The 22,397-nt window shown below is 40.2% G+C and overlaps 1 non-coding gene across 1 annotated transcript; it reads right to left on the bottom strand.

Moving 5' to 3' along the window:
* Positions 1-3,355: 3,355 nt before the first annotated feature.
* On the bottom strand, positions 3,356-3,428 carry Trnat-ugu (transfer RNA threonine (anticodon UGU)). The gene has a single exon. It is a non-coding gene; the product is annotated as a tRNA-Thr (tRNA).
* Between the last annotated feature and the right edge of the window lie 18,969 nt (positions 3,429-22,397).

Here is a 22,397-nt window from a genome sequence, read left to right as displayed (position 1 = left end):
TTTATGATTTTTGTTATAAAAGCATGGCAGGGTTGCCATATTCGGGTAATTATCATATATCAGAATAGGGTGAGTAGTTGATCTGTAGTAGGATCAGGAGTCGAAAATATTACATTATCGATTTCTCATTAAAGCTCATTAAATACTTCATTTTTAGGATCAGGATCAGGAGTCGAAAATATTACATTATCGATTTCTCATTAAAGCTCATTAAATACTTCATTTTCCGTTTGAACATCGTGTTGTAATGTCATGTGTATTTCGTTTTGATCTGGCGATAGCAACGGCTGTGTCGGCATTGCTCATGATAGTGTCTCGCAAAGTAAATGTATTCTTCATCACGCCGTTCCTGTTTATTGTGTCGTAGGAATCACATTCGTTTACTCTCTATCTTTCCGTACATGTCGACCGTGAATTGTTGGCACTGCTCACGACAGTGTCCTGGCGCGTCGAATCATCATACGATACACATAAAAATGAATCAAGCTTGATTGTTTCGTCTCCTCTAACCGCATGTTCATTAATATGAATTCAAAATACGAAATAATGTTCATAATGAATGAAGTAAGAACGGCTGCGGAATTTTTCGTCAAGAAAACATATATTCTAAAGTCTGTCACTTAGAATATTTTCAAGGCGTGTTGTTAGGCATAATTTTTTTTTTTTCCAAAATATATATTTTTATAAAGGCTCATATGGCGTTAGCCTCACGGGGCCGGGAGTTCAATACAATTTTTCTTATTATCTATGTTAGTAATATGTAACCGATTACTCGCGGTTGGCTCGAGGTTAGTATTACAAGTGTTTTCGTAATTGGGATGTTGCTGTCTCCAATGCTCTGTACGTGTGCCCGACACGGGATACTTCCTATTGGGATGCAGCTGACCATTAATCAGCAACGCCCCCCTAGTCTGTACCTCATATCTAGCGTGGTGCGTCTTTCTCGACTCGAGGAATCCAGGATAGAATGGTCACTAGCCGGCGCAATCATCAGTTCGTGTAGAGTTGTCATGATCGGTACAACCTTTGGCTCTTGTTGAATGATCAGTGGACTGCACAACCTTTGGCCCGTGTGTCTGTAAAGAGTGTGTGTATGTATTGCCGCGACTAAGTAAAAGTTTATCGATCGGATAGGAGGGATATGAAACGGGGACACAACGAAGGAAACATCATTAAACGTTGACATCGGCGTTTCTGAGGAACAGGTATAGATGAAGCAGAAGATCAGGATCACGGCTACCTAAGATATCCCGGACGGGGATATCCGATTGTCTGCCTTGTGCTCTTAGTGCTCTAGAGAGCTGAGAGCGAGCAGCATGGAACCGGATACACGACCAGACAACATGCTCGATGTCGTGGTAGCCATCGCCACAATCACAAAGATTGTTTGCTGCGAGCCCAATGCGATAGAGATGCGCGTTTAGGTTGTAGTGATTGGACATAAGTCGAGATAACACGCGAATTAAATCACGACCTACATTCAATCCCTTGAACCATGCCCTCGTCGAGACCTTAGGGATAATCGTGTGTAACCAACGACCGAACTCATCTCCACTCCACATGCGCTGCCAACTTACGAGCGTATACTGACGAGGAATGTGGAAAAATTCATTATAAGCAATTTGCCTTTCAAAAAGAGTGCCTTCTAAAGCGCCCACCTTAGCTAGCGAGTCCGCTTACTCATTCCCCGGAATCGAGCAATGAGAGGGAACCCATGCTAAGGTAATCTTAAATAATTTTTCGACCAAAACACTCAATAGTTGTCTTATTCTTGTTAGGAAATAAGATGAGCGTTTATCAACCTTCATTGAGCGGATTGCCTCTAATGAGCTGAGACTGTCTGAAAAAATAAAATAGTGGTCGATGGGCAATGTTTCAATGATCCCCAGTGCGTAGTATATCGCACCCAGTTCAGCAACATACACGGAACAAGGATCTTTGAGTTTGAAAGAGGCACTGGAATTTTCATTGAAGATGCCAAAGCCAGTGGACCCGTTTATGAATAAACCGTCAGTAAAGAACATTTTATCAGATCTAACTATGCCCCCATATTCTGCCGAAAATATCGGCGGAATAGAATCTGAGCGTAGATGATCTGAATAAAAATCTCAAGTACTATTTAAAATGATGCGAGTAATACTACGTTGAGAAGGTGAACGTTTGTGCCATTGAAGAAGACGGTGAAGTGTTTCATATGAACGGTGTTTGTCGCCGATTAACTCCATATTATTGTTTATTCTTTGAACCACATTTTCTCGCGTCGCTGGGCAGTCGCCTACTATGATTCCAGTGTCTTCAAAAACATGTGCATTGGATCTGCACACATACTCTCCAGCTGATGTTTTATCAGGATTTGAACAATAGAGCGATTGTTATTTTGCAATTCGAGCATATGCGATTTAAAGAATTCGATAATTCATTGTGCGCATTCAATAAGATTCCCAGCTTGCCGGCAATACGCTTGGCTATAGGCATATTGATGTTACTTACGCATGCTCGGATGGAAGTTCGATGTTGCGAACAAAGCGCCATTTGTCATTGAACAACGTGAATAAATACGATCAATTTGAAAAACGAACTAAATTATTTGGATATTGTTTAAACAAAAATACTAAAATCACGATTGGGAATGGTGGTAAAAAAGGGAAAATTCGGGTTTTGATGTATATATTGAAGCCAAACTTTCAAAAAAAAAAAAAAAAAAAAAATTAAAAAAAAATTATTCAGAAAAATTGTTTTTTTTTCTTCATAGGGCCACGCTAATCGGTATTAAATATACAGTAAACGGTATCCTAGCCTAGGATACCTAGGTATCCTAGGTATCATATATAGTCTACGACCTATTCTCATGCCTACCAAGTTTTTTGAGTATAATTTCATTGAAATTGGTCGAGCCGTTTTGGAGGAGTTCGGCCACGAACATCGTGACACGAGTTTTTATATATATAGATTATTATAATGATTATTCTGTTTTTTTTATTAATTTATGGTACGGTTTGTACTGCAGTTTTTTGCGATTTTCATACATATAATATGACTTTGGCATGTGTTATTGTTTCCAATTCGTATTCAAATTAAAAAAAAAGATAGATCATGTAAAAGTTATCTAAAAACTAAGTTTGATCATCATTTAATAATTTATAAACTAAGAAACGTCGCGTTGGGCGACGAAGGTGTTAAATGGTATCTCTCAATGGTTTCAAGCCTGTCATATTGCAAATTTAATAAAATTCGTGTAGGCTTTGACTTGAAAATCAAATCAAAGAGATGAATTTTTTTCGGTACCAATCTCACTAGACTTGATTGAGGCCCAAGCTCTCATGCAAAATGGAGCGAATGCTGGAGACATAAAATATGCCTCCTGTGAGAATTGAACTCACGACCGCTGGTTTACAAGACCAGCGCTCTGCCAACTGAGCTAAAGAGGCGCGATAATTCAGGCATCGAACCGATACCGAGTCCGCGAATTCCGTGATCATAAATTATCCCGCATCCATGTGAGACAAATATGAAATACGACCTACCGCCAGCCAGGCCACGTTCCAATCGCATTTTCGGCGATCGCTTCGCGCGTCATCTCCGCCCGCATCCGACCAAAGGAACCGTGTCAGAATCCTCCGATGAAGGATAGCGCAGTGCGCAGATGAGCCGTGCGTTCGCTCACCTATGTAACCCCTCTCCAGGCGGAAGAAGGTATGTCGTGTGTGTCATCACCTTTCGCCCTCGCGTTCGAGTGTACACATTTCCCCTTGGTCCTGCCCCCTCGTCGTCCAGCATCCATGGAGGAAACATCATTAAAATGAATCGCATGACTAGAGCGCATCTCATTTACACCTTTATGACTCGGAGTCGTCGTCGTCGTTGTCGTCTTGGTTTTTGCCTGAATGGCGCGCGCGGAAGGCAACACTAAATTTAGCAAATGCGCGATCTTTCGTCATTAGTGTCACCTTTCTGGAGAGAGAGTGAGAGGAGGTCGCTTGGGCTGCCCCAAACGATCTTCATCGCCGCACTCGCAAATGCATTTAATAGCACCGGGAGCAGGAAGAAGGTGTGTCGAGGTGGTAGAGCAACTCATTTTGGACCATTAAAGATTTACAAGCGTGTGAAGTGATTTTTCGTTTCGCGTTTCGTTTTTGTGAATACGTCTCTTTTATTCTTGCGGAGGAGCTATTTCTGTTGTTCCTGTTCCCCGGAGGTAGGGGATGGGTGGGAATACAGAAACACTTAGGTAGGAACGATCCGTGGGCCCACTTTTGTGACCTAAGACTGTATACGATGCTTTCACATTAATGACGGAATGAGTACATGCAAGTGGGATGTTTAGCAGAACGTCCTATTGCTAAGATTAAGCTGTGTTATGTTCACATTCAATCAATCGATGATTGAATCTCGTTCAATGATGATTCCAGTTAAATACAGAAGTCGCGTTCAAATACAAAGTTCAAATTGTGAAATTTCAGGAAGAATGCGAACAATGCGAATGCGAATGTATACAACAAATCTATTTATACAAACGCTACGGCATAAGAACTCAGGAAGATCTACGTAGACATCCCCGAGATTTTTGGAAATTCGTGAATTCAAAACGGAAGTATAACAATGGATTACTCGCGGAGATGTTTCTGGGCAGTGAAGTAGCCAATTCCACCGCAACAAAATGTAACCTTTTCGCAACTCCCTTCAGAAGTGCGTTCAATGATTCGACTTTGTCGGGATGCCACATTTTAGACGCTTGTAGAGATACACCTAGAGATGTGTGTCATCTGAGAAACCTTGAGGTCTCACCGGACCAAGTGAAATTCGCCATAAACAAATTGAAGTGTTCAATGTCTAGTCCCGATGGCATTCCCTCCTTCATCCTTAAAAAATGTGGCGAGGAGTTGATTCGTCCACTCAGTGCACTCTTCAATCTCTCATTAAGACAACGTTGCTTTCCCACATGTTGGAAGACGTCCATCATGTTTCCTGTGTTCAAAAAAGGTGATCGACAGAACATCGAAAACTGCAGAGGCATAACTTCGCTTTGTGCATGTTCCAAGGTTTTCGAAATTTTATTGAATGTCTTGCTTTTTGACTCTTGCAAGAACTACATTGCCACCGATCAACATGGATTCTACTCCAAAAGATCGACTACCACGAACCTGGCTCAGTTTGCCTTGTTTTACATAAGCAACATTGATGCTGGTACTCAAGTTGACACCGTCTACACAGACTTGAAATCAACATTTGATAGAGTTGACCACGGAATACTACTGGATCGATTAGGACGAATCGGTGTCTCCGCGGATCTTGTCAGCTGGTTCGAATCATACCTTACGAATCGTATGCTCACCGTTAACATGCCACAAGGGAGTAATCTGGGCCCCTTGCTATTCTCAATTTTCATTAACGAGCTTTCTATCGTACTACCACCTGGCTGCCGATTGTTCTACGATGATGACGTCAAAATTTGCATGGTCATCCGAAGCTTTGAGGACTGCCACACTCTACAACAGCTGCTGGATCATTTCACCGAATGATGTACACGGAACATGCTAACGCTAAGCATTCACAAATGTAATGTCATTACGTATCACCGCAAGCTCAATCCGATATAATTTGATTATTCAATTGACGGACAGTCTCTCGATCATGTTCCTAAAGTTCGTGACCTTGGCGTCATCCTAGACTCATCATTCACCTTCAGATTGCACTACAACGACATGATCTCTAGAGCCAACCGGCAGCTGGGATTTATGTTTAAAATATCCCGAGAATTTAATTACCCGCTTTGCCTCCGATCTCTATACTGCACTTTGGTGAGATCGATTTCGGAACCGAACTCTCAAGTATGGTGCCCATATCAATCAACGTGGACTGCTAGGATCGAGTCAATACAACGAAAATTTGTAAGATATGCCCTTCGTCGTCTTCCGTGGCGGGATCCTACGAACCTTCCCCGATACGAAGATCGATGCAGATTCCTGGGATTGCAGACATTACAGCAGAGAAGGAGTATTGCTCAAGTTGTGTTTTTCGCAAAAATTTTAAACGGTGAAGTTGACGCACCTGAATTGCTAGGGCAACTAAACGCCCCTGAACGGTTGCTTCGCCAACGGAATTTCCTGCTGCTTAAGCCTCGGAACACTCAATACGGACTACATGACCCAGTGCGCTTCATGTTCGCTAGCTTCAATGAATTATTCGTCTATTTTGATTTTGCCTCTACTACGTCTGCATTTAACCACCGACTCCAGGAACTGAATAGGTACCACTGAAATCGAGGACTGCCATGGACAAGGGCCCAGTTCCCACTCAGTTAATTTGTTGTTTTATGACTTGACTTCAGTTGATGCTCACTGTTATTTCTTTTACTTTTAGTGGCTTTTATGTTGTGTTCAAAATGTACTGTTTGTTTATATATATATATATATATATATATATATATATATATATATATATATATATATATATATATATTCAATTTCCCAAAACATCCGCACCGGTGACCACCGAAGAATTCATCAACACAATTACTAATATGCAAACATAGGCGCATTCCGACAACACCACGGGTGACCAACGAGCCGACAGAGAACAACGCAACCGGACATTGGAATTGCCGACGACGCATCATCGACCGATCACAACGTGGACTTCGCACCTGACGATATATAATAAAAAAAATATTAAAAAAAATATTAATATATATATCTATATATATATATATATATATATATATATATATATATATATATATATATATATATATATATATATATATATAAATATATATATATATTTTAGGCTGTCAAAAAAGTCCTGCGGTATTTTTTTTTGAATTTTCATTTGTTTATAAAATTAGTTACAATCATCTGTTTTAAGTCAAATATGCGCCGTTTTGTTCGATGACTTGTTCCCAACGAGATGCCAACTTCATAATACCCCTGTTAAAGAAGCTCGCTTTCTTATTGGCAAAAAACTCGGATAGCCAATTTTCACAGGCCTCTTTTGTGGCTAACTTCTGACTACCTAGCTCGTTCGCCATGGACAAAAACAGGTGGTGGTAGTCACTTGGTGCAAGGTCCGGACTATACGGCGGATGCCAAAGAACCTCCCATCCGAGCTCCCGGATCTTCTGGCGCGTCACCAAAGAAGTGTGTGGCCTGGCGTTATCCTGATGGAAGACAATGCGGCCTTTGTTTATCAAAGATGGCCTCTTCTTCATGTGTGCTACCTTCAAGCGGTCCAGTTGTTGGCAGTACAGGTCCGAATTGAGCGTTTGGCCATAGGGAAGCAGCTCATAATAGATTATTCTTTGACAATCCCACCAAACACACAGCAGAACCTTCCTGGCCGTTAATGAGGGCTTGGCCACCGTCGATTTTGTTGCGATTCACATGCGTCGATACGGTCAAAGATGTTTTTTTACGTCAACATGTGTGGCACCCATACATCGAGCTTCTTTGTGAATCCAAGCTTCTTCAAATGGTTAATAACGGTTTGATGACTTATCCCCAGCTCTTGGCCGATGCTACGGCTGCTACAATGCCGGTTTTTCTCGGCTAATTCAGCGATTTTGTCTCAATTTTAGACGACAGGCCTTCCGGATCGTGGCGCATCTTCGACGACCTCTACACCAGAACGAAAACGTTGAAACCATCGTTGTGCGGTGGAAATGGAAACTGTATCGGGTCCATAAACTGCACAAATTTTATTGGCAGCTTGAGATGCATTTTTACCTTTGTCATAGTAGTACTGTAAAATATGTCGGATTTTCTCTTTATTTTGCTCCATATTTGCGACACTATAACTCACGAACGACTTAACCAAACAAAACACTGTCAAGGACTATATTATAGCGCGCAATACCTTTCCAACAAGCTATAGTATGACTCGATACAATGAATACAACTAGAACTACGCGCTTACAACGACACCTCGCGGAAATACCGCAGGACTTTTTTGACAGCCTAATATAAAAATGGATTTCTGTCTGTCTGTCTGATTCTTATAGGCTCCGAAACTACTGAACCGAACAACATGAAAATAGGTATGTAGGGGTTTTTGGGCCCGAGGAAGGTTTTCGTGATAGTTTGAAACCCCTCTCCCCTCTCTTAGGGGCGACTGCCATACAAATGAAACACAAATTTCTGCATTACTCGAGAATTAATCAAGCAAACGAAATCAAAGTTGGCATGTGAAGGTTTTAGGGTGCAATAAATGTTTTACGGTGGTTAGATACTCCTCCCCCCCTCTCTTAGAGGGGACTGCCATACAAATGAACACAAATTTCTGCGCTACTCGAGAATTATTCAAGCAAATAAAACCAAATAAGGCATATTGAGGTTTTAGGGTACAATAAATGTGTCTATGGTAGTTAGACTCTCCACCCCTTTCTCTAAGGGGGAGCTGCCATACAAATGAACATAAATTTCTGCATTACTCGAGAATTGTTCAAGCAAATGGAACCACATAAGGCATATGGAAGTTTTAGGATGCAATAAATGTTTTTACGGTAGTTAGATACTCCTCCCCTTCTCTTAGGGGGGGGGGGTCTGCCATACAAATGAAACACAAATTTCTGCATAACTCGAGAACTAATCAAGCAAACGAAACCAAATTTTGCATGTGGAGGTTTTAGGATGCAATAAATGTTTCTATGGTGGTTCGACACTCCTCCTCCTCTCTTAAGATAGGCTGTCATACAAATGACAAACACATTTTTGCATAACTCGAAAACTAATCAAGCTAATGGAGCCAAATTTTACATGTGAAGATTTTAGGGGGCACGTTTCTATGGTGAATATACACTCCTTCCCCCTCTCTAAGGGGAGAAGAGGGAGGGGTCTGTCTTTATTCTATCATATTTTCTGTATCAAACATTTATTCCATGTAACGGAGAAATATGTTATTTGCAAGTGATTAACAAATCTTGAACGGGAATCGTGTCTGAAAATAATCTGATATTATAATGATGAGTTTTGGTAGGAGTACTAGGAATTTTTTTAGTAAAAGGTAGATTCAACGGGGTCGATTAGAAGATCAATCAATGAACAGTTCTGAGATTGGACTCATGAACTTGGGCTTAGTAAGAAAAGGTGAATGTTTGGAGGTATTGATAACAAAAAACAAATTTTTGGCGGGACGAAGTTTGCCGGGTCAGCTATGTGATAAAAATGTAAGGGTCTGTGCCTAAGGGCACGGAAGGAAGCTTGACGTAGGACTGCGATCTAAACATTGTTTTAATTTATAAACGACCGGACAGATGATAGGCACTTCGAGAAAATCAAAAATCTGTATCTTCGAAAGAAGAACTTTTTGAACACATTTTTCAGCTTTGTTTTTCACCTTAATTGAATTGAAAAAATCAAACACCATATGTATGAGTTTTTAATAAAAAAAAAAGATACAATGAGGACATTATGTCTTGTTTTAATTATGAGAAGCATTCCTCACATTCGGCATTGAAAAAGTCTTCAGGAGAACCCCAAATTGGTTTTCATGTAGAATCTGGACTTCAAAAAACAAAAGCTTTCAGGTTCAAACCAAAAATGGACTTCTTTTTTCTACAGTTTGAAACGACGAAAGACATCGCCTAAAAATCGTCGATAAATGTCGCTTAGTAACACCCACTTAATTCTAGCAATAATACTAAAATATAATTGCAGACAACGTCTCAATTGCTTGACAGATCACAAATAGCGCGGAAAAAGTCCAGGTAGTCATCCACAAACGAACATATCGGAAAGTGGCAGGAAGAAACCAGCACCGAACAAATAGCTATAAATCACCCTAATTGCACTATTAACTTGATATTTTCCTACCAAGTGGTTGTATTTTCCATCACATCGAGAAGACTCAGGACTTCGAGTCCTTTCACTTATTTCCCATCGGCCACCGGTCTCCCGCACCGCTGTGGCCCACCCGCCTGCCTGCCAAGGTGGGGTAAATCCCCGAGAGCTGGGCCATGAAATGAGTCAACAAAGTGAAATTGCTGCCACTGCCGGAGTCGAGCGAAAAGCTAAGAAGTTGAGTAAATGTTTGAGCAAGGTAAATCTATCAAGGAATTGGAGGAATTTCTTTCTCTTGTCAGATCGGATCAAGTTGCTCGGACCGTTGCTGCAGCTGTAGGATAAAGCGAGAACGGAAATTCCTTCCACTTGTCAACGTTCCTGCCATCGACCAGAAGCTTCTCGGTTTGAAAAATGACTCCGCGTGCGCCAGGGAAAAAAAAAGTCCCCTTCGTCTTATTCAGTCTGTTCAGGTCCATCGGTCTCGGACTCGTCTATTCCGGGTGATGTTTTCCACCTTTTGCGAGATTTCAGCACGAGTTCCAATCTGCTGCTCTTTTTCCTCCCCCCTTTCTGTAGCAAGGCTCCGAAATCGTTGGTAAATGTAAACATTTATCATTTTCTCCCATTTCTTCCGCAATCCGCCTCCACGTAAGAAATATCTTCCTCACGTAAGAATATTTGCGGAGTTCATTTATTTCCCGTCCACAATTTGGGCTATTTCCCGAAAACAGTTTATTCGCCCTGTGCGCCTTTGCCTTCGGCAGTACCATCTCAGGACTTGTTTGCGGAACGGTATTTTTCCGCCAAATTAACCCCAAGACTGAAGTCGACTGTGTTCAATCGATTTTATCTGTTTTTTCTAGCAAAAACAATATTTGCTAAAATGCAACCGCAGAATTTCCCCTTCTGAAAACAGATACCCAATTCATTCTGAAGGGGTTTAATGATGTCGCTCCAACGCGACGCAGCGCCATTTCTGAGTTCTCATTTCACCCACAATTTAATTTGACAGTTATAGTCCGCAATGCGTATTTTCCTACGATCGAACTAATTCGTCACTCAGCCCGAACGCATGTCGTAACGTTGATGGAAAGGTAAACCAGCCGCCACGCGGTGTGACGATCAACTGAGCTCAACATGTTATTATTCCAATTTCCATATGCAATCTAACCTAAAAATAAACAAACATCTCAACGCCGTATTTCGCGTTGTGTGTTTTTTGGCGAAGCCGTCTGCTCCTCAACCTGTCGTGTGGGGGCCACCGGTCGCTGATGTGGACGGTCCACACCTTCCCTCCACCGACTGCTGATTGGAGGAGCGTAGGTAGGTGCCCGGCGTGAGTTATGGCCAACAGGTGCCCACCATCACCGGTTGGTTTCGATAAAGCATCACGTAAATAAGAGGAAAGACAAGCGCTCCCCTGTTGACAAACGCACGCACCTTCTGTCACCGCACCAGACTGGCAACCTCCGACAGGGAACGTGTGCCTGTGTCTCGTAGGTGCACGGATGATCGATACCGAATTAGGGAAGTGATTGCATTACATTACATTGCATGAGGTGAACGTTGTAATGATCTAAGTTAGACAACTTATGTAAGGTGATTATTGAGGAATGGGACACCGAACGTATGACACCAAACGATGTTCTTGAAGCATTGTTCACTTATAATCCGTACGAAATAACTCACTTGTATCTCGGACCTTTTTTTATCATTATTTCCCTGTTTGGTTACTACAATTATTTCTCATCACCAGTCTTCTTAAGTTTGAGATATAATATATTTGCCCAATATTGTTTTCTATTGGGCGGAGTTGGCCGTAATTGGAGTGATTAAGGCTCTCGTCAAAGAAAATCTGCCCGTTGTCACAATACCACTATGGCTTTCCGAAATCCTTTCTCACATAAGTTTCATCGTTAATGAAGAGTAGAAATGGCGATTGTCAATGGAAATGGTCATCGCAAATTTTCAAACGAGACTTCCTCCAAAATGTTGATTTTCACAAAACAATGGGTAGATAAGGTGGGTTATAATATAACCGCAAGGTTAGTATTCATTTGTTTGTATTGGTTTAACGAAATAATTTTCGAATTCAATTGAATTCAACATATTTGCTTTGTAAGTAAATAATTTGAACATATGCGATGTAACACCAAGTCATGCATAGTAATAGATCTGAAATGCCGATTTCCCCAGGCTTCTTGGTTTTGAAGTCAATGTTAGGGTGCACTTTTCGGTGTGAACAAAAGCTCCCTCTATTTTCATTTATTGCAAAGCCGATTTCCCCTAGGCAATTGATTTTAAAGCTAAAGGTTTTCTTAAAAACGTAACATGTTTCGTGATTTTGCACCTTAACTGAAATATGTTTTTTTTCCCCAAAATATATATTTTATTAAGGCACATGTGGCGTTAGCCTGACGGGGCCGTAACTTAAGTAAAAATAAAAACTGAAATATGTTGTCCTACGTCAAAACTGTGTGAGATACTAGTAATTTTTCAAATTTTCTAGAAATCTATACATTTATCGAATATTTTTGAGCACTGAATTATTTGACGCGTTACATATCCTTGATAGTATAGTGGTCAGTATCCCCGCCTGTCACGCGGGAGACCGAGGTTCAATTCCCCGTCGGGGAATCACCCCTCGCCCGAAAATCAATAATTTTGCGAAACAGTGTGAAGAAAATGATCGTTTTCGCACACTTCCCATCAAGCAATATCAACCAAACTCTAATCGATTACTCACAAGATATTAAATTTTCATCTGCTGTCGCACTGTATAGTGAAAAACGTCGGAAAACTCGAGCTAGTGCTCTGATAGTTAAATTCTCATTTTTCAATTTTCGGCAATGGTTTTGTGTTAGGGGGTCTTCGTAGCCACTTGGTTACGCGTTCGCTTACTAAGCGATCGATCGTGAGTTCAAACTCAGGGCCCTCAATTGACCATCTTTGTGTTGTTATAGAATAATTACGTCCACGCAACCATCATCAGCTATGGAGATCGATCCACGGTGGAACAAAGATCGATTCATCCATACAACTGCTCTGCTCTGCATGAAACATCGGGCTGCTGTTCTATAAATAACCCAACAATGATCAATATCAACTGTCTCCGCTGTCCGGTCTGCTGAACAATGGAAGAACAGATAGAATACCCTTACGCCGAAATGGCTACTAGAGTGTAATTTACCATAATGTAATGGAACAGAAAACCTAACGCCTAAATGGCTACTACTTCTACTGTGTAATTTACAATTTATAGAAACATAAACATATGTACATGTACACGATAAAAACCCGGCTCTGTTACAGATAAAATGCTAATGAGCCTGATAAATAAATAAATGCGATAAAAAAAATGGTTTTGTTTGTATTGGTGAAAGCATCGTTATTTTTTGAACACTGATACCAGACAACATCATCGAAACAGCTATCATAACCACTCAATAAAATGTTATTCCTGAGTCATAGCGATTCATGTCATGAATATCAATAGAATAAAATTGTGTTGATATCAATACAATCATTATTTTTACGTTTAATGGGTCTATAATGTAAGTTTTAGCATCTTTAACATTGGGTAAGAAAATTGTATTGCAGAGCTCGGAACACTGTCACGACTGCCTATGCTTTCAAAAACAATAAACGGAAAAGTATTACATTCAATCAAAATGTCTCCGCCAACGAAGAGAAGGGGGTCTCCGTAACCACATTGGTTGCGCGTTCGCTTAGTAAGCGATCGATCGTGAGTTCGAAACTCAGGGCCCTCATTGACCATCTTTGTGTTGTTACAGAATAGCTACGTCCACGCAACAATTATCAGCGATGGAGATCGATCCACGGTCGAAATAAGATCGATTCATCCATACAACTGCTCTGCTCTGCAAGACACATCGGGCTGCTGTTCTATAAATAACTCAACAATGATCAATCAACTGTCTCCGCTGTCCGGTGGTCCAACTGGATAATGGAAGAACAGAAAGAATACTCTTACGCCTAAATGGCTACTGTGTGAATGTACCATATGTAATGGTATAGAAGGAATACTGGCGAATGACAACTGTGTGCTAATTATATAGATATGATAACCATGTGACATGTACACGATTAAAATTCGGCTCTGTTACATCTAAAAATGCTAATGAGCCTTAAATAAATAAATGGGATAAAAAAAAACGAAGAGAAGGGTTAAGGCTCTCAAACGTGAATATGTGAAAACAATATGACCAACCAAGGAAACTATTAAGGAATTATCAGCATCGAGTTACTATGCGGAAGAACTTATTAATATCAAAAGAGCCCCAATTCGCATGTGTTATAAATTTGCTCATAAGCTCGCGTATAATCAGAATTTTAATTCCTATGCAAATGCACCTTCTATATATATCATATTTATGTTCGCAATTGTTCATCGGAATATATCGTTCATACATTTCACTTCAATATTGAATTGTTATTGTCTTCAAATGTATTCAAAGACTCGTGTCAATGAAGCGTCACACAGTCTGATAAGTGAATTGATCTATTTACATGTGCTTGCTCTTCTCTCACAAACACCACCCCCTCTCTAAGGGGGTGCTGCCATACAAATGAAGCAAATGAAATGGTATGACACTCCTCCCTCCTCTGGAATGGAGAGGGAGTCCCATAAAAATATTACACATATTTCAACCAAAAATATTCCAACCAAACATGACAATTGAAAATTTTCGAAAAACTCTGAAGGAAAAAGGGAAAATTTGGAAAATTGAATTTCCATATGTTCTACAATTAGGTAGTGACAATTGCTGTTAGTCCATTTGATGTTTCCGCTAGCGATATTGATCTTTGTTCGAAACTGGAAATGGATTTTAATGTGATGAAACGCACTCCTATATCTTCTTCTATCTATACCAAAAAAAAAAAGGATCGCAGGATGTGTAGATAAGAGCAGAACTCGAGGAAGGAATTTAACGATTTAGGCCTGTCTTTATTCTGTATAAAACTGTTATTCCATGTAACGGAGAAACATGTTATTTGCAAGTGGTTGAAAATCTTGAACGAGAATTATGTCTGAAAATAATCTGATATTATAATGATGAGTTTTGTTAGAAATTCTAGAAATTTTATAGTAATAGGTAAATTCAACGGGGTTGATTAGAAGATCAATCAATAAACAGTTCTGCGTTTGCATCCATAAACTTGCTCATAGTAAGAAAACACAAATTTTGGGCGGGACGAAGTTTGGCGGGTCAGCTAGTATGAATATATAAAGAATGTGTATTTTCATATGAAGTAGAATTCTGATCATACGCGAGCGTAACATGAGCAAATTTATAACACATGCGAATTGGGGCTCTCTTGGTATTAACAAGCTCCTTCGCACAGTGCACAGCACTCGATGTTGATAATTCTTTAATGTTTTTCTTCGTTGGTCGTATTTTTTCACATATTCACGTTGGAGAGCTTCAACCCTTCTCTTCGTTGGCTGAGGCATTTTGATTGGATGTAATACTTTTCCGTTTACTATTACTGATAACAGAGGCAGCCATGGCATAGATTTTCGATTTTCGCGATATTTTTTCAATGAGAAAATAAATTACTATGATTATTTTGATAACGAAGTTTTATTAGGTATATATTATTTAATAAACAAAAAATAAATTAGTGCCAATTGGACTGTCCCCTGAATAATTGCAACCGGTTTGTTGAACCCTTGCAGCCAAAACTTTGTAAACTGCAAGTTTTTGTAGTGAACCGATTTCAGCCAATTGTTTTTTTACGCGATCTTGTATATATTTGTCATCGTACGTAGTATTTTTTTAAATATTGATTTTTAACGAAATGAAAAACGAAAAAAAAAATTTTTAAACATAAAAAAATCCTACATACGATGACAGGAAATTTAGTGAAGAATCCGGGAAAAACTATATCATAAAAATCGGACGAACGATTCCGGAGGAAGAACTCCCACCAGTTTGCAAAACATGGTTTCAAGAAAAACGCGTTTTAAATTTTAGATACATTTATTTCGTTTATTTTACATCGTATCCTCAGTCTGCAATCCCTGGACCATAAAACTATCCTTCAACGTTTAAAAGGTGATCTTCCTGTCACATTTTTGTTGACAAATTAGACTTACGGGCTTCTTTAGCTGCTTCTGACATCAGCACATCTACTCGTTCGTTTTGTTCCTCATTCGATTTTCCGCAGAAATTGTTGCACTCCGGTCCAATTTCAAGCTTAATTTCTTCCATTATCTCCAAAACGGCTGTGTCCCATTCACCCGAATTTCATTCACCCGAAACACGTTTACCCGAAGCACATTTACCCGAATGTAACGCATACTCGAATGACATTCACCCGAATGTAACAAATACCCGAATGCAACATATACCCGAATGGACATTTACCCGAACGAACATTTACCCGAATGCAACGTTTATCCGAATGCGACATTTACCCGAATGGGATGTTTACCCGAATGAAGAAGGAAAAATTCCGACAAATCAGTTTATGAGTTTTGTCGAATCAGCTGTTTGGAAGTTACGAAGTAAACTGAGAAATTGTAATGAGGAAATTCGAAAAAGATGTTGAAGACTTCGCTGTGTCATTTTTAGAAATTAGTGTAGGCACAATTGACATGCTGTCTTCTTTCCTTTCCGTATTGCTCTTTAAGACCAAGAGATCAATCAGAAATGAGCATGGGTTATGAAATATTCCGAAAACTAAACAGGTAACTTTAACATAATTTTTTTTAATGAAAATGTGAAAAGAATAGATAAGAAAAAATGGTACTTAAGTATTGGCCGCCGCAGCGCAATTTTTATCATGAGTTTATTATTTCGTGATGAAATTTATTTTGATATCAAAGTAATGGGGGCGAAGTCCCCATTTAACGAAGGCGGCACCAAGCCGCCGAGGTTACGCAATCCGAGTAGACCGCCGACCTGCCGTCGGAAGCGACGGCCTCTCACAAGCAAACCTGTGTTCCACCGATTGCCCGGTTTGTTTGGATAGGAGATAGGAGACGATCCTTTAGTCAGGTCTGCATACGTTTACCTGGTGCATTACGTTTGCCCGGTTAATTATGCATGTCATGCATTTTGATTGCCTGGTTGCAAACGTGATGCACCAGATAAACGTATGGCGTCCGACGGTCGTAAACGGGCTGCGTGATCCATAAGAATGGATGGACTTAATAATACGTTATAAAACTGCATTCTTTCACTTTTCATTATTTTGAAAAGGATTTTATTCAGTGCCAGTATTTCTCGAATTGTACTTCCCACGACAAAAAACTTTTTGAATGGAAATGAAAGTATGAGACAAATATGATCTTTATATAACACTGATCAGAATTAAATATACAAATACAAATACAAATATAGTAAAATTTGTGTATTATTTGAATATATCCTTCTTTTGGGTAATTGTTACATTAGGGTAACTTTCGCATTCGGGTAAATGTTACATTCGGGTAAATGTTACATTCGGGTAATTGTTGCATTCGGGTAAATGTAGCATTCGGGTAAGTGTCAATTCGGGTAGCTGTTGCTTTCGGGTATTTGTTACATTCGGGTGAGTGGAATTCGGGTGAATGTCTTTCGGGTAACTGTCATTCGGGTGAGTGGGTTTCGGGTAAATGTGACACAATCCTCCAAAACGCCTTGTGTACCATCCTGGAATTTACAGGTTGCTATATTTACTGCAATTTCCAGAACTTTTGACTTTTGATTTCTTGCATCAATATTGCAAATCCGGTCTGGTCGTGGTAGAAAGCGAATCAAGTTGTTCGAATCTTTGATCGACAAATGCACATAAGACCAATTCGAAAATCAATCAAGATATATCCAATCATTATATTGTTTGATAGTATTGGTAGCCGAGAGGATATCCATTCCCGTAAGCAACTGATGTTCGCGTTGTATGCTGTCACGCGGGAGAGCGGGGTTCAATTCCCCGTCGAGGTGAAGTTGTATTTCTAGCTATCTCTAATGAATTGGACAGTTAAAAGGCCTGCAACCAGTCTTCAGAATGTAACGCGGTGATGATGTGCAACACGGTTTCTGCACTCAAATGAATCGTTACTCTTTATGTTCACATATGCGCTCTGGCGAATGAACACGCATCGAATTGTTTTGTTGTCAACTGCACCGTGAGGGGGTCTTCGTAGCCACTTGGTTACGCGTTCGCTTACCAAGCGATCGATCGTGAGTTCAAACTCAGGGCCCTCAATTGACCATCTTTGTGTTTTTATAGAATAACTACGTCCACGCAACCATCATCAGCGATGGAAATCGATCCACGGTGGAACAAAGATCGATTCATCCATACAACTGCTCTGCTCTGCAAGAAACATCGGGCTGCTGTTCTATAAATAACCCAACAATGATCAATATCAACTGTCTCCGCTGTCCGGTCTGCTGAACAATGGATGAACAGAAAGAATACCCTTACGCCTAAATGGCTACTACTGTGTAGTTTACCATAATGTAATGGAACAGAAAACTTAACGCCTAAATGGCTACTACTAACTACTGTGTAATTCACAATTCATAGAAACATAAACATATGTACATGTACACGATTAAACCCGGCTCTGTTACAGCTAAATGCTAATGAGCCTAATAAATAAATGGGATAAAAAAAACTGCACCGTGTTCATAAAAACCATGTTTATACACCTCGTTTTTAAACCACGCTCGAATCTACGGGGTAGCGCATAAGTCACGCAACCGATTTGCACAAAAAAAAATGCCTCACGATACAAAATCTTTATTCTCAAATAAAAAACGATACAAAGTCGACAATTGAACCGCTTAGGAACCAAGACGCTCGATAGTTGCAGCGCGATCGTTATTTTGCATTGTGTGACTTATGCCCCACCCTGTAGTTGTCTCGTTTGCTTTCTCTGTTGATTTATTTTTCTTCGCCCAAACGCATACGGTTGGTATTACGGGCGCTAGAATTCGATGTGTGTGTGCAAAATGAGACACACATGAGTCATGCAGGGAACAGGGGTTCAATGCCCCGTTGGAAAGTTACATTTATCAGCTATCTCAGTTTATGAACTGAACGATTTAGAATTAATGAAAACCTCTTGATACGGGAGAAAATCGACGACTGATGGATAGGAACTGGGTTTGAATACTTCCCGACAGTTTTGGTACTTCGACCGTCCAAACACTTCACTTCACTATGTTAATTTCAGAACACTAGGTAGTTTCACAATTTCACTATTTTAATTCGATAGTTTATTTGCTACAGAACATTTGATGGATTATTTACTACTGAACAATTTCACTACGATGGTCGATTTGAAACTGAACGATGTACTGAACATTTCGTGCCCTATTTATACGGTAAACGCTACAGTAAATTCTATTGTTGCATTATTGCTCGGGTATTGTAGAATATTCGCTATAAACAATGGGGCTTTGTTTCATAGCAGGTTCGCTTCCATACGTTCCTATCCTATGACAATTAGATTGTTATTGTTTTGATTATACAATGTTATTGTTGTGCTGAGTGTTTGTGTTTTCTGTGAATGCTCGTTGTGAGCATTATGTGCAATATCGAATGTTCCCGACGGAACGAGTAAGTACCTATTGTTGCTCGCTTCCTTATTGGCAAAAAACTCGGATAGCCAATTTTCACAGGCCTCTTTTGTGGCTAACTTCTGACTACCTAGCTCGTTCGTCATGGACAAAAACAGGTGGTAGTCACTTGGTGCAAGGTCCGGACTATACGGCGGATGCAAAAGAACCTCCCATCCGAGCTCCCGGAGCTTCTGGCGCGTCACCAAAGAAGTGTGTGGCCTGGCGTTGTCCTGATGGAAGACAATGCGGCCTCTGTTTATCAAAGATGGCCTCTTCTTCATGAGTGATACCTTCAAGCAGTCCAGTTGTTGGCAGTACATGTCCGAATTGAGCGTTTGGCCATAGGGAAGCAGCTCAGAATAGATTATTCCTTGACAATCTCACCAAACACACAACAGAACCTTCCTGGCCGTTAATGAGGTCTGAGCCGCTTCAGCGGGCTTCGACCACGACCGTTTGCGCTTCACGTTGTCGTAAGTGACCCACTTTTCATCGCCAGTCACCATCCGCTTCAGACCGGGTCGATTTTGTTGCGATTCAGCAGCAATTCACATGCGTCGATACGGTCAAAGATGTTTTTTTTTGCGTCAACGTGTGTGCGCCCATACATCGAGCTTCTTTGTGAATCCAAGCTTCTTCAAATGGTTAATAACGGTTTGATGACTTATCCCCAGCTCTTGGCCGATGCTACGGCTGCTACTATGCCGGTCTTTCTCGGCTAATTCAGCGATTTTGTCGCAATTTTCGACGACAGGCCTTCCGGAGCGTGGCGCATCTTCAACGACCTCTACACCAGAACGAAAACGTAGAAACCATCGTTGTGCGGTGGAAATGAAAACTGTATCGGGTCCATAAACTGCAGCTTGAGACGCATTTTTGCCTTTGTCATAGTAGTACTGTAAAATATGTCGGATTTTCTCTTTATTTTGCTCCACATTTGCGACTCTATAACTCACGAACGACTTAACCAAACAAAACACTGTCAAGGAGCGCGCAAAAATACCTTTCCAACAAGCTATAGTATGACTCGATACAATGAATACAACTAGAACTACGCGCTTACAACGACACCTCGCGGAAATACCGCAGGACTTTTTTGACAGCCTAATATAATTATGTTTGTATTCTTGCAGGTAAATATTCCTGGTGAAAAGCGATGAATATTATTGTGTATATAATGTACGTTTCAATCCTATTTCTTCCAGGTGCGGATGCAGGATTTTCGTTGCGCAGTTTTTATGTGTTTCAATGAATGTTTTTGGTATGAGAAATAAAGTGTTAAAAATGCATTGTGTGACCCTTTCCTTTTGCTGAGAAACACACCGTCCAATTTTCTATCACATGCGGAATTTGGAAACGATAAAGTAAAAATATGTTCGCTATTTGGGTTTCAAAAATCATTTTTTTATATACAACACAATATTTATTAAATTTTTATTTTTGAGAGTCGGGAATTTCGTGAAATCCGGCCTCGAAAAAAGCCAATTTGGAAAATTGAATTAAACACTCGTCTTTGGGGAAGGTGGCATCAAATTGCAGCCCATTTCAAACCGGATGTAAAGAACGTATTTTTTAGTGCTGAGAGCTATGTTCTTCGCTGGAAAACAATGTGATATTTATTCCGCAGCGGTTGTTGTCGCCATTACCACCACTACACAACCGACTCGGTTCGGATTTTCCGTTACCGTTTTCGGTGTTCTTGGGGGCGTTGTTTTTGGAAGCGTTGAAAATGTAATTTTGCTAAAATATACTAAGAAACTACTTGGATGTTCAATAAGTTCAGTGTTTCAATGCCGCTCTAGACAGCGAGCTATCAGTAGTTCATGTTAATGTTGTATGACAGTAGTATTATCTGCTAAAATTTGCGTTTTATTGCTTCGTGAAGCGTTCGCGACCCCCACTCAGTCGAAGCATTCATTCATCGGTCCTTACCAAATGTTTGTAATAACGAACTTCGTTGTTAAATTTCTATGTTTGTTCTCGCCGAAAATAATTTCGTAGTCCAACGTTAACAATGCCGTCGTATCTTGGACACCATCCTTCTTCATTTAATTTTTTTTGCGGCCCGCGACACCATGATTAACGTGTGAATGCAAACATAACATATCCAAAAATCAGCTTCTTTGATTTTTGCCTACGTTACGTAAAAAAAACTCAGCTTTCAAGAAAAAATGTTTAAAAAAAATAGCACTCGGACTTTATTTATTATTTTTCGGACCACCCGAAAATGGAAACGGGCACCCTAATGAAAAAAATAAAAAATACGGGTCTAATATTTTGTAATGTGGAACAATACTACCACTTTTCACGAGAATCCGAAAACCACTATATCGGTATGGCATGAAATGGCAGAATTTTTATATTAATGTCAAAAGTATTTATTATGTTTAAACTTTCCAGAAAAATCAACATGTTTGCTGTGAAAACTATGTGAAAATATGATAAAAACTTTAGGAAATTTCAAGAAACAAAATATTTCAAAAAAGTTTCATTTGTGGGCTGCTTCCTCTGCATACATCTGGTATTCTGCCAACGTTCGTCCGAATCAGGGAAAACATCTGAATGAATCACACGCGAGGTACACAAAAAACCAAGTGCGCCAAGTCCAGTTTAATTATTACCTTTTCGATATTTTCATTTTTTTAAGCATGGAACAGAACAGCTGATGTGGGAGGAGAGATATTCATCTTCGTGCTTGTTCACATTTTTTTGCTCACCGCCACTCTCGAGGGCTGATCTTTTGGCCGGATGCTGGTTTGTTTGTCCCTCGTACGTGTGTTCGCCAGAAGAGGTTTTAGTTTCAGCGGCCAAATGCCAGGTTAAAAAAGTGCGGAACTGAAGGGAGTATATTTGTGTGAAGGAATGATGAATGAAACGGCTTTTGCCGCCGGTTTGGCATTCATCTCATCAGCTTCAGCAGGATCGGGACTGGGGCTGAGTCGAAAGGTATTAATAACGTTTCGTACATCGACGTCGTTATTACTGTTTGCCCAAGGCTAATGTACGGTCAGTGATTTCCAGTGGCCAAATGGTCGCATGA

Source organism: Toxorhynchites rutilus, chromosome 1, assembly GCF_029784135.1.
Source record: "Toxorhynchites rutilus septentrionalis strain SRP chromosome 1, ASM2978413v1, whole genome shotgun sequence".
In the NCBI taxonomy this organism is placed as follows: Eukaryota; Metazoa; Arthropoda; class Insecta; order Diptera; family Culicidae; genus Toxorhynchites; species Toxorhynchites rutilus.
This window is presented reverse-complemented; position numbering and strand designations above follow the sequence as displayed.